Consider the following 13,029-nt stretch of genomic DNA (forward strand, 5'->3'; position numbering starts at 1 on the left):
ACTCTCGTTTTTTTTTAAAGAAAGAAACTGAGTCTCTGAGAGGTTGTGACAATAAGCAGAGGACAGATTAAAATAATGTACTAGGACTCCAAATCCCATAATCCCTCCAGTGAATCCATAGTGCATGTAGGATACCATTCCTTTCCTTGTCCTAGCTATCAGCCCACACCATTCCAGATTCCTCAGATTCTGATAGCCCAATATGAACAGGTCTCACCTTTCCTTGTTTCCCCTAATGTTGTTCAGTCTTTTTTCAGCCATGTCCAACTCTTCATGACCACATTTCCCAAAGATCCTGAAGTAGTTTGTCCCACTCATTTTATAGATAAGGAAACTGAGGCAAAAAGTGTTAAGTGACTTTCCCAGGATTATGCAGCTAGTAAGTGTGTGTCTAGTAAGAGGCTAGATCTGAACTCATGAATATGAGTCTTCCTGACTCCAGGTCCAAACCACTTCGCCATTTAGCTGCCCTTTATATCTCCATTCAGGTCCCTTCTTTTTTTTTTTCAATTCATTGCATTTGTCCCATCACCAAATAGATCAAAGCACAAATGCCCAGCTCTATGGTAGGCAGTCTAGTTCCGCAAATCATGGGATTCCCTTGATCACCCTTGTTTGTTACAGAATAAATATCTTCTTCTTCCCTTGGTTCATCATTGACACAACCTAACTGAATTATTTATTAAGCAACTCAGTTTATTCGGCAATTGCTATATGCCAAGCACATAGCTTATACTGGGTGCTGGGGATAAAAAAATAAATATCATTCCCTGCCCTCTAAGAGCATATGGTAGAGAGGGGAATTGAAAGAAGGGGACATTGTGATGTGTACAATATAATAAAAGTTTAATTTCAGTTCAAGAAAGTTCTTACTATTTATGAGATGAGAGACCATAAAGCATAGTAGAAAGAGAGCTGGCCTTGGAGTCAGTAAGATCTGGGTTCTAGCCTTGTCTCTGACACATACTATGTGAATGAGAATATGTCTCCAAACCTCTGTGCCTCAATTTCCAAGTCTGTAAAACTGGTACCTCTCATGAATCTAGATATTCATGCTTCTACCCATTTGCAGATGGAACACATCCAGTGAAGAACTGAATTGAATGGAGACATTAGGGGCAGATAGGTGGTAAAATGGGCTGGACCTGGAGTTAAGAAGGCTCATCTTCCTGGCCTCAGACTCTTAATAACTGTGTGTTCCTGGGTGAGTCACTTTACTGTGTTTCAGTTTCCTTATCTGAAGTGATGGGACTCAAACCTCTCTAAGATTCCTTCTAGCTCTAAATCTGTGTAAGAAGGAAATTTAATTAAGCAGCCTCTTGTTTTGTATCGAGTGTCTGTAGACCTCCAATCTTTTTCTTTCATCTATGATCCTATTATCCCATGACACAGACCTCATGTGGGACTCTGCCCCAGTCATATAACAGTCATATAACTTCTCAATGCTCTAAACAACTCTGAAGTTTCACCTCACTCCCAGAAAATTGACAGAGATGATAAAATATGGGGAAAGTCAAGTTCAGAAAGATGGCAGACAAGTAGGCATGCTAATGCCTTCTTGGTGAAACTGTGAATTATAGATCCAGCTTAGAAAGAAATTAAGAATTATGCAAATAAACTACAGAAATGTCCATATCCTTTGACCTAGAAATTTCCAATGCTAGGCATATACAGCTCATTGATTAAAAAAAAGAATCCCTTAATACACCAAAATATTTCTAGCAGCACTTTTTGTTAAAGTAATGAAATGGAAACAAAGTAGGTATCAGTTGGGAAATGGCTAAACAAACTGTGGTACATGGATGTCACAGGACACTATTGATGTTATTAGACACTAGTTCTCTATGATCTTGGATGAGTCACTTTAGCACTGTCTGCCTCAGTTTCCTTATCTGAAAAGTTGAGATAACGATAGTTCCTACTGCCTAGAGTTGTTCTGACAATCACATGAAATGATATTTGTAAAGCCCTTCGCACAGTGTCTGGCACGTAGTAGGTTCTACAGGTATCCCTTTCACATCACAAGTTTCCCCATCACAGTTTTGGTATAGCACAGGTTAACACAAGAAATTGAATGGGAATTTTTGTGAGTTTTGTGGAATCTGCAGACAATACATGAGACCAGTATATTATCCAGAAAAAGCTTAGAAACTTAGACTCTATCTATCTATCTATCTATCTATCTATATGTGTGTATAGTATTGTATAACAACAACATATTTTATCTTTTAATGCCATAAATATACACAATTTCTTTTTAAAGTTAAAATAAGTAAAAAGTTTGTGAAAAGAACAGGAAAACCAGCAGATGACACCCAAAGGCTGGAAATGTTAACATTGACCTACATATAGCCTACAACCAAATATTTAACACAAATTTTACAATAAGGTAGTAGAAACATCCCATAAAAGAAAAAGAAAGAATTCCAACTTTTTCTCTGGTACAAAAGGAGGGCCAAAAAAAAGTTATGCCAAATTTCCAGATTGTGTGGGCACTGTACCCCTAACCTCCATGATATTAAAGGGATCACTGTATATAAATGTTTTTTGATATCATGATGGTGATGATGAGGTAACGGAATGTGACTATGCATTGAGAAAAGACAAATATGATGAATATGGAGAAACCTGGAAAGACTTGCAAGAACTGATGCAAAGTGGAGGAAGCAGGGTCCCAAAAGAAAGCTATGAGAAGACAACTTCCCTTCATTCCTTTGCAAAGGTGAGAGGTCCATGGCTGTGGAACATTGCAAATGTTTTCAGAAATTTTCAACATATTGATTGATTGATTGATTGATTATGCCGAATTTTTTTTCTTCTTTTCTCTTTAAAAAATTCTTTGTTATATGAGATGACTCTCTGGGAAGATGAGGGCAGAGATAGAAGGGGAATTTCAGTTTATGTAAAAATGAAAAAAACAACAAACTGTTTTTTAAGTGTTACAGATCATCACTGGGAGAGGAAGTTTTGAGGTTCTACACTGTGAATTCCCCACTGACAAAGTTGCTGGTAGAAGGGGAAATTGCCCAAGAAGAGATTCCATTAGGTGTTAGGGAAACAAAAGGCATAAATCTAAGTCCTGTCCTCAAAGAGCTGTCTTTCTATTGGTAGGGGTGGGTGGGTGGAGGTATGTAACATATACATAAACAAGTACAACATTATTTGAGAAAAGAGAAAGCAATAACAATTTAGGGAGCACAGAAGACTTCCAACAAGAACCAGCACCTAGCCTGAGTCTTGAAGGAACAAAAGGAGTCTCAGAGATGGGAGAAGAAGGAGTGCATTCCAGGCATCGAAGGCAGACTGTGTCAAGTCACAGGGATGGAATTTTGAGTTTAAGGTGCTTACACTGAGAAGTCATGTGAAATAAGAATAGGGTGGTAGGTTAGAGTAAGATTAGGAGGAGCTTTAAACGTCAGGTTGAGAAACTTGAATTTTTAACTTATTTGTTTACTTTAGAGATAACTGGGAGCCACTGAAGAAATTTGAGCAGAGGAATGGTCCAACAAATGGTTAGAGGGAGAGATCAAGGATGCAAGAGAGTTTCTGATGAAGAATGTATGAGAGGGATATTTAACAGAATCATGAAAACTAAATGACTATAAATGAAAAGATTAATAAAAGAAGTTTATCTTTGAGTAACAAATCCCACGAAGGTCCCACAGAAAATATAATAAATACCTCCTCCCTCATGGCAGAGAGATAGGAGGACTACTTGTATATGTTGTCAGAAAAGGATATTTCTGCATAGGATATTCTCTCTTTGATGGTTTTTCTTTGTCACAAGGGAGCTCTGTCTGGGGGAGAGGGGTAAGAGATCCACATGAAGACAAAATACATCAATTATTTTTTCTAAAAAGACACAAAGGGCAGCTAGATGGCACAATGGTAGAGTACATGGCCTCAAATCAAGAAGACTTATCTTCTTGGGTTCAAATCCAGCTTCAGACACTTAGTAGTTGTGTGACCCTGAGCAAGTCACTTAACTCTGCTTCAGTTCCCTCAACTGTAAAATGAGCTGGAGAAGTAAATGGTAAATCATTTCAGCATCTTTGCCAAGAAAACTCAAATTGGGGTCACAGAGAGTTGAATACAACTGAAATAACTGAATAACAACAAAAATACGCAATACAGCAAGGTACCAGAGAGCATTATGGGGGGCAGGAAGGAGCAGAAGATAAGGAATGAAAAGAATGATGAAGCTGAACTGAGTGAGAATGGGAAGGAAGGCAGAGTTAAGTAGTTTTCCAATGACAGTGGCAGTCTGGAAACTCCTGAGAAGAAAGAACATTGGAGTTAGCAGTTAAAAGAGTATGGGGCAGCTAGGTGGCTCAGTTGATAGAGTTCCAGGCCTGGAGTGGGAAGATTTGGGCTCAAATGTAGCCTCAGACATTTCCTAGCTATGTGACCCTGGGCAAGTCACTTAACTCTAATTGCCAAATCTTTACCATTCTTCTGCCTTGGAACTGATACTTGTATTGATTCTAAGACAGAAGATAAGGATTGAAAGAAAGGCAGAGACAGGGAGACAGACAGAAAGAAAGAGGGAGAGAAGAGTGGAAGAGAAAGAGAAAGAGAAAGATTATGAGTAATCTTGGAGAAAGCACTTCTAGTGAATGGTAGGAAACTGGCAAGTACAGAAATCGATGCATCAAGTAGAGGCAGCTTTCTAGGTGTTTGTCAGTGAAAAAGCAAAGATGTAGTACTTCAGCTTGAGAAGGCAGGGTCAAGTGGAGTGAGATGGAGAGAGAGCAAGAGGTGACTAATAGGAAGAAATTGAGGAGAGGGGGACATTTAAAATGACAAGCTCCCAGCTGAGACTTGGGATCAAGGGTATAAATAGAGGAACTGGTCTTGACTGCCTCTTCCTCATATATAAAGATAAAGGGTGAGAAAATAGGGGGTCACATAGAAGGATTTGTGGCTATAGAGTAGGGGAAAAAGAGGAGCTTGTGATAGATATCCAACTTTATCAGTAAAGTAAGAGATTTGTTCTACTGTGAGGGAAAGCTGTGAGGCTTTAGGAAAGAAGAGAAATTATGAAATGGACACTGACGGGTTGTGTGTGAGTGATAAGGAATCAAACAGGAATGAATAAAAGGATTGGTATCGCAGTAGTGAGTGCCCAGTTAAAATCTGATAACATGGATTTGTAGTGGACCCATTTGGCACAGGGACATGACTTCCTCCATCTTTTAACTGTATGGGCACAGGATAGAAGGAAGATGGTGGTGGTCAACTATGTCAAGATGTGTCAAGACATTAACAATGACAGGATGAAGGTTTTAGTTGGAGATGCCATATTGTAAGGGCATTGACCTTCTAAACAGAGTACAAAGGAAGGACAGGAAAGTGAAAGACCTTCAAGTATTGGTGAAGGGACCTCTCTGTAGCCTTTGACATATCCTTCTTGATATTCTCTGCTCCCCAGGTTTTCAGGACACCACTCTCCTGGTTTTGTTCCTCCCTATATGACTACTCCTTCTCTGTCTCTTTTGCTGGATCATCCTCTAGATCATGCCTTCTAATCATAGATGTCAATCAGGGTTCTATCCTACTCCCCCTTATTTACTCCTTCCATACTACTTCACTTGGTGATCTCATCAGCTTCCATGGATATTTTAAAAATAATATTTTATTTTTCCCCTATTACATGTAAAAACATTTTTTAAGTTTTGAATTCCAAATTCTCTCCCATCTTCTCTAGATTTTACATGTGCAGTCATGAAAAACATTTTCCCATATCAAGTCACTTTGTGTAAGAGTTCTCAAATGGAAAAAAGAAGAATAAAAAAAATGAAATATATTATGTTTCAGTCTGCATTCAGACTTCAGTTCCTTCTCAGAGGGCAGTGGACATTCTTCATCATGAGTCTCTGGAATTATCTTGGATCACAGTATTGCTAAGAATAACTAGGTAATTCATAGTTATTCATCAAGACATATTGCTCTTGAATTAAAATTTAAAAATACTGCTCTCACTGGCAGTTCTTCTGGTTCTGTTACTCCACTTTGCATCAGTTCATGTAAATCTTTCCAGATTTTTCCGAAATCATTCTGCTTGTCATTTATTATAACACAATAATATTCCATAAATACTCCAACTTGTTCAGCCATTTCCCATTTGATGGGCAAACCCTCGATTTCCAATTTGCTACCACAAAAAGAGCTGCAATAAATATTTTGTTACAAATAGCTCCTTTTCCCTTTTTTTGAAATTTGGGATGCAAACCTAAGTTATGTTATTGATGGATCTAAGGGTATGTACATGCTTTTCCCAACCCCTCTTAATTCTAGTATTCTCCCTCTGGTAATTATTTCCTTTATAATCTGGCAAGTCATCACACCAGATGGGCAAATCCAGGCTGAGGGTAAACAACAGGTCTGAAATGGGTCATTGGTGATTTACGTGGGGTATCTACCCAAAGCATGTGAAGACTTCTTTCAGCAGAAGGGGCAGATGAGAGCAATTTGTTCTAACAGTAAGAAAGGTGGATGAAACAACTTAGAGCTTGGTTAGAAAAAGAAGAAGCCACTGTATCCTGACATGTTGACTTTTGTCTTGTTTCTACATTTCCATGGCTCTGAAAGAAAGAGTGGGGACAAGGACTTTGTGCAACTCTGCCTCACTTAAATCCAATTTATGATGAGTCAAAAAACATCACCAGTATTGTTACGTAGGTCTTCTTTGAGTATAAAAAACAATAAACAACCAACCGTTTATCCTATATATAGTTTGCTTTGTATATGTTTGTTTGCATGTTGTTTCTCCCATAAGACTATAAGCTCTTTGAGGGCAGGGACTGTCTTTTGCTTCTTTTTGTATCCTCAATGGGTAGCAGAGTACCTGACACATAGTAGGTACTTAATAAATGTTTATTGATTGAAGAAACTGAAAATATTTAGCCTGGAGAAGAAAAGACTTAGGTCAGATGGATCAGAAAGATAAGCTATATTCAAGGAATTGAAAGCTTATATCATGGAAAATATTTTACATTTTTTCTTCTGAGCCACAGAAGACAAAACAAGGGATGGTGAATAGAAGTTACAGAGAGGCAGATGTAGGCTGGAGGTAGGGAAAAACAACCTAACAATCAGAGCTGTTCAAAAGTGGAATAGATTAAAATCTAGGCTCAGATACATCCTAATGTAAGATAGATCCAGCATGCAAAAACAGCAAGTCAAGTGGGAGAAGGGCAAGGAGGACAGAAGATTCCAAAAAAGGAACGGAGAAAGGCTGAGGAGAAATTGCCAGATCAACTCATTTCTCTTTGGGAATTCCTCTAGAGTGGTTAATCTAAAAGAAACCTCTGAGACAGAAGACCTTCTGAGCAGTGACCATCTCTCAGTGAACCCAAACCCCTTGGATCCAGTTGAAGATAAAAGTAGTGGATGGGACTTTATGATAAAGCCATCCACCCAAAGACTTTTCTCTCTATCCCCTAAAGTTGTCTGTGAACTTCATGCTACATCTAGGGTAGATAGAAGTCGGGACAGAGATCACAACTGACCAAGGAAGGTCAAGAAAACAGCCTGAACCCTCAGGATTTGTGGAGGGGGCAGTTGTTAGTCTTAGGGATCTCCCACTTCCCACTTCCCTTACTTAACAACCCTATTGTCCCTGTCTTATGTGTCCCTTTAGAATAAAAGAATTATTCCATTTAGATTAAGTTGCCTGCCTCATAATATCCAAGTAGAGAACTGAAGCTTGGGGAAGAAAGCCGTCAACTGAAGTCTCTGAAGGGACATATTCTGTCCCTCCAAAAGGCAACATGTGCTGACTTCACTAAGGGAAAAGAGGGAAGGATCAATCTATCCTCTCTCTCTGTCTCCTGGCTCCATGCCACCTCTCTCACTCTTTAGTCTCAAAGTAAATGTAGTGGGTGACTGATTTTCTCAACCATTACATTAGCTATGTGACCCTGGGCTAGACATTTAACCTCAGTTGCCTAGCCCTTACTACTCTTCTGCCTTAGAACTTATACTTATTATCAAGTCTAAGACAGAAGGTAAGGATTTAAAAAAAAAAAAGGTGGAATGGACCACTTTGGGAAGTAGTAGGTTCCCTCTCAAAAGAGGCCTTCAATACAAAGCTGGATAATCATATTTTTAATTATTAATTTAAATATTCCCCAATTACATGTAAAAAGTTTCTAACATTTTTCAAAGAATATTGACTCTCAAATTCTGTCCCTTTGTCCCTCCCACCTCAAAATGGTAAGCAATCTCTTTTATTCATTCTTTTGACTTTGATTATTTCTTGCTGTCTCATGGAATCATTAGCTTTCACTTGCCCAGTTCTAATTTTTAAAGCATGATTTTCTTGAGTAAGCTTTTTGACCTTTTCCATTTGGCCAATTCTACTTTTAAAAGAATTATTTTTCTCAATGAATTTGTGTAACTCTTTTTCCATATGGCCAATTCTGCCTTTTAAGAAGCTGGGAGGTTCAGTGGATTGAGAGTCAGGCCCAGAGATGGGAAATCCTGGGTTCAAATGTGACCTCAGACACTTCCTAGCTGTGTGACTCTGGGCAAGTCATTTAACCCCCATTGCCTAGCCCTAACTGCTCTTCTGCCTTTGAACCAATACCCAGTCTTGATTCTAAGACAGAAGGTAAGGGTTTTTAAAAAAAGTTCTTCTCGTCAGTGCATTTTGTATATATATTTTTTTCTATTTTGCCAATTCTATTTTTTAAAGAGTCCTCTTCAGTGATTTTTGTCCCTCTTTTTTCAATTGTCCTATTCTGTTTTTTTAAGATATTAATTTCTTCAGTATTTTTTTGTGCCTCCTTTACCAAGCTGTTGACTTTTTCATGATTTTTCTGTATCACTCTCATTTCTTTTCCCAATTTTTCTTCCACCTCTCTTATTTGATTTTTAAAATCCTTTCTGAGATCCTCTATTAATTCTTTTTTGGACTTGAGTGCAATTCATAGTCTTCTTGGAAACTTTGAATGCAGCAATATTGACTTTGTTGTCTTCTCAGTTTGTGTTTTGGTCTTCCCTGTCACCAAAATAACTTTCTATGTTAAAAACTTTCTCTTTTTTTGTTGTTTGCTCATTTTCCAGGGTTCTTTACTTTTAACTTTAAAAAACTATTAAAGTTGGGATCTATAAATGTGGCGAAGAGAGTACTATTCTAAGATTTATGATCTTTGTGCAGCTGTCTTCAGAGCTGGCTCTAGGAATCTATCTGCTTTCAATTCTTCCAAGGTGGTATGATGTAAGGAGAGGTGTGTTTAATACTCTCCTGCTTATGCTTTTGTCTATGAGTAACCACAAGCACTCTTTACCCCCTTGGAACAGTGACCAGGATCCCCTGTTCCCTTCTGGCCATAAATGCTGTTGTGTGCTAGTGTTCCTCTTTACCTTGAGATCACACCCCAGGACTGCTCCCTGGATCTGTGTGAGGGCAATGCAACAAGAGTCTTGCAAGTAGAGCCAACAAAGGGACTCCAGTAATCTCTTTCTGAGCAATTGTCCAATCTCCCTTACCATCTATGGCTGAGAGCTCCAGAAGCCCTTGCTGCTGATTCAGCCACCCCTAAAGTCCACTGCCATGGTGGAATCTGCCTTGGCCTGCTGCTTTGAGTTCCACTTCTACTTGGGTGCACTAGATTTTTTGTGCCAGATTTCTAAATTGTTTGGGGATAAAAAATTATTCTACCCCATCTTTTTGCAGCTTGTGTTGCTCCAAAATTCATTTTGAGACATTATATCATAGTTTTTGGTGAGTAATTTGGTAGAAATCAGGTGGGTCTTTATACCTTCTCTGCCATCTTGATTCTGCCCCAACATATTTTTAAACCCTTGCCTTCTGTTTTAGAATCAATAAAAGTATTGGCTCCAATACAGAAGAGCAATAAGGGTTAGACAATTGGGATTAAGTGACTTGCCCTGGTCACACAGCTAGGAAGTATCTGAAGCCAAATTTGAATCTAGATCCTCCTGTTCACTGAGCCACCTACATGATCCTGGATGATCGATCACATATTAGGACATTGTAGAAGAGTTCTTGTTTAAGCATGGTAGGGCCAAATGGCCTCTAAGGTATCTTCCAACTCTGAGATCCAGACAACTAACCAAGATGAAAGGACCTATTACAATAACTTCTCTTCTGATCCTCAATAGTTGGGCAGTGATGAGTAGATTAGATATAAAAGGGAGAATAGTGGTACCTTGGCAGCAGCAGTTGGAAAACATTGAACTTGGCAGTGAAGCCTTGCTTGCAGGCAACAACTGATAACTAAAGGAAACAATAGAAAGGACAGTGGTACCCTAGTTTTGAGTCTTAGCCAGCTGCAGGGACAGTAGGGAGAGACTCAGTTGGCAGCATGCAAGCCTCAATATTAGCCAGGGAGATAATGGACTAAGTTGTTGTTGGAGTAGAAGATATGGCCATTCTTATAAGTGGCTGAGGCATGGAGTGAAGAGTCCGGTTACATACTGGGAAAGTTGCTGAATGGGGAAATCAGCCCACTGGAAGTGTGATGGAAGGGGTTAGAACAAGGAAGGTTGTGATACAGAGACTGAACTCCTTGAGAAGAGGGAGAATATTCTTCCTCCTCACCTCTGCCTCTTGGATCCCACTAGATGTTTTCAAGGGTTAGACAAATTGCTACCTCCTTCAAAAGACCTATTGTGACTCCCTGTCTTTATTCATCACTTCCCCCTTATCCTTCCTTGATCAGTCCCATCTGCCCAGGTACAATCATCTCCCCAGTGCCTTTGCTATTCTCTCATTTAGCTAATCAATGATGATCTGGTTGCTGAGAGATAACTACCAAGAGGATTTGGACTAGGTGATACAAATGTATGGAGGATGAAGCTCAGAGGTGATGGCAGCAGAGGAAGGTTTGGGAAGTGGCAGGTAAGATTAACCAATCACTCAGCTCTTCCTCCTTCCCAGTGGGCAAGGGGGCATGAGAGGAGAGTCACCTACTTGATGCTGGAAAGGAACGTCAAAGAAAGGTCTTCTAGAGGGAGGTGAGTTTCAATGAGAAAAGAATATGGAAACATCAGAGGATTCTAGCCCTAGAGCTGGAAGGAGCCTCAGAAATCATCTGGGACAACCGCCTCATTTTATAGGTGATGAATCTGAGGCCCAAAGAAGCTATTGATTCAAGATAAATCAGGTGGTAAGTGGGACAAAGGCAAAAGAAGCAAAAGGAAATTGGTTTGCTAGGGTGGATTCCAGAGGATGCAATGGAAGGGAAGGGCAGAGATTCTTGAAGGCTTATGTGGTTCCATTTTGGTCTTTGTATTCTCCATCCTTAACACAGTTTACAGCCTGATTGACTAATTGACAGAGTCAATAGGTTGATTGACAGAGGAGCATAGAGTCAGAGAAGGAAACTGGGTTCAGGTAGGTGATGGAGTCAAGCGGGAAAGGCTGTTTGCCTTAGCAACAGCAACTCCATAATAAGTAGGAGTAGAGTATGGAGTCACCTATTGTGATGTTGTGGAAGTGAGAAAATGGAAAAGTCTGCAACAGAGATGCAATAGCTGAGACTGCTGAGTTGTCACTCAAAAGAGAATGATGGAATGATGTCAAGAAAAGACTGTTGAGAAAGGATCAGAACAAACTGAAAGCTGGGTCTTGTTGCTTTTGAGACAGGAGGAAAAAGGAGTCTCTTGGCTTGGGGACAGAAAGAAAGAAGGACAAAGTCCAGCTCTCTCTGATTTCTCTGCTATGTTACAGTGACTGAATTTCCAAACCTGTTAACCCATTTTCCCAATCTGAACTATATTCCACCATCCTCCAACCTAGGAAATATTCTAGTACTGGGAAACCCCAAACCTTCTTTCCTTCCATTTCCCTATCTTTCTCTTTCTCCCCAATAAACCCATTACTTAATCTTAAAGAAGAGAAAGGAGTGATTTAATTGATACATCATAATACTTACTCTGAGTTAATTTAGAGAGACCAACAGAAGAAGCAACGGGAAAGGGAGGGGAATGGAGGAGAAGAAACAAGGAGGAAGATGAAACAGGGAGAGTAAAGGGAGGAAGGGAAGAAGGGAGAAGATTGACAGATCTGATCTTTAGTTATCATTTATCATTCAAATAATCCCTTATTATACTATCCATTGAATGAAGAAAATTCCAATTACCTGGGACACTTTCCCTTCTATGATCTGGACCTGGAGCAACAGCATCTGTCTATTCTGTCTCCAAACATGGGGTAGGGGGCAGGAGGAGAGACAGGGATATGAAATGAGCAGAAGGCACCCTACCACCCACCTCACATGTGAAAAAGGCCTCAGCCTCTAGTCAGACCTGCTCTATGAGACCCTAGTGATGAAGGAAATCTGCCAGCTCCCCCACGTGTCCCTGGCTCCTGATCTCTCCAATTAATCTACTAGTGCCAAGAACTATGCAAGGGGCTGAGGAATACAGCAACAACAACAACAATATCTACCAAGGTGTTCACGTTTTACTGGAGCCATTTGAATACATACAAAATGAAAACGAAAGTATTTCAAAGTTAAGGAACAGACAACATGGGGTTCAGTGTCATAGAATAACAGAATGCTGGGGATGTGAGATGTAAGAAGCATGGGAAGGTGGAGAGGGCCAGGGTAGCCCTAGTGAGCTTTGAACACTACATGAAGGATTTTGTGTTTGATCCTGGGGCACAGTGGATAGAATGCATGGCCTGGAGTCAGGAAGACTCTTCCTTATTTCAAATCTTGTCTTAGACATTTACCAGCTGTGTGATCCTGGGTAAATCACTGAACCCAGTTTGTCAAATGAACTGGAGAAGGAAATGGCAAATCATTCCAGTATCTTTGCCAAGAAAACCCCAAATGGGAACACAAAGAGATAGACATGACTAAAATGACTGAACCACAAAATATTTGATCCTGGGGGTAATGGGGAGCCACTGGAATTTACTGATCATGACATGTTCAGAAAGATTTAGGGATCCTGACGATGACGATACTGTGATCTCATTGGTATAAAGAAATCCAGGGTAAGGAAACTCCCTCTTGAAATGCAGGTTGCCATCTTCCTTGAAATTTAGAG

Source organism: Monodelphis domestica, chromosome 3 (genome assembly GCF_027887165.1).
Source record: "Monodelphis domestica isolate mMonDom1 chromosome 3, mMonDom1.pri, whole genome shotgun sequence".
Lineage (NCBI taxonomy): Eukaryota > Metazoa > Chordata > Mammalia > Didelphimorphia > Didelphidae > Monodelphis > Monodelphis domestica.